Here is a 1,011-nt window from a genome sequence, read left to right on the forward strand (position 1 = left end):
CCCCCAAACCCAGGAGGCAGAGTTGATCGAGAGCCAGCTGAAGGGCGCGCTCGTCTTCCAGCAGCCCTCGGTCCTTAGCGCTTCCCCCGAAACATCCTAGTTCTCCAAAGCCCCCATTTCTTTCCATTATTCCAGATACCACTAGACTAGGCATGGCGAAACAAAAGCTGGGGGAGAGAGAGAGAGGGAGAGAGAGGTGGTGGAAGGGAAAAGAGGAGAGAGGAGGGGAGGGGAGAGGAGAGGAGGGGGTGTGTGGGGAGGGGGGAACAAAGAACTGGGGAGGGGGAAAGACGGCGAGATAGAAAGATAGACCCTCCCCCTAAGCCCCCCTCCCCAAACACCCTGTAACCCGACTCCCCTCGCCCCAGCCCCCGGGGTGGGGGTGGGGGGAAAGAGAAACAAAACCAAGAAAGCAGATCTCTTCTCCTCTCCGGGGGTGACGGGGGACCGGGGGCTGCGGGATCTCTGCCCCCACCCCTCCCTCCTCGGACCCGGAGTCTCCAGACCCCGCGGTCCAGACGCCCCCCTCAGGCGCCCGCACCAAGCCCCAGTCTAGGAGTAGCACTCAGTGGCCCCCAATAGAGACCAGCCCCATCCAGCGCTCAAACTCTTTTGTTTTAAATGAACTGGATGGAGCAGCATGGAACTGACGGGAGGGGGGCGCGCCGGGGGCGCCGGGGGCATGCCGGGAGTTGTAGTTTCCCACCCTGGGGGGCGCGGGGACGCATTCCTTGACCCGAGGAGGTGCGGGAGGCGCTTTAGGTCTTTACCCGCGGCTCGGAGGCGAAGCTGGGGATGGGATGAAAGTCGAGGTCCCTAATTTTTTCGCGGGCGAGGGGAGAGGAGTGGGGGTGCAGAAACGGAAGGGTTGGAAAAAGACTCAGGGAGCGCGCCCCCCTCCCAAGCCCGGCTCCCACGCGGTCCCGGCAGGTCTCGGGTCCCTCTTTCTCATGGTAATGAGGGGGGGTGCCGAGAGGGCGGGGAGCGGTCCGGCTAGGTCACTGCGGCTCT

The sequence above is a fragment of the Myotis brandtii genome, unplaced genomic scaffold, assembly GCF_000412655.1.
Source record: "Myotis brandtii unplaced genomic scaffold, ASM41265v1 scaffold250, whole genome shotgun sequence".
In the NCBI taxonomy this organism is placed as follows: domain Eukaryota; kingdom Metazoa; phylum Chordata; class Mammalia; order Chiroptera; family Vespertilionidae; genus Myotis; species Myotis brandtii.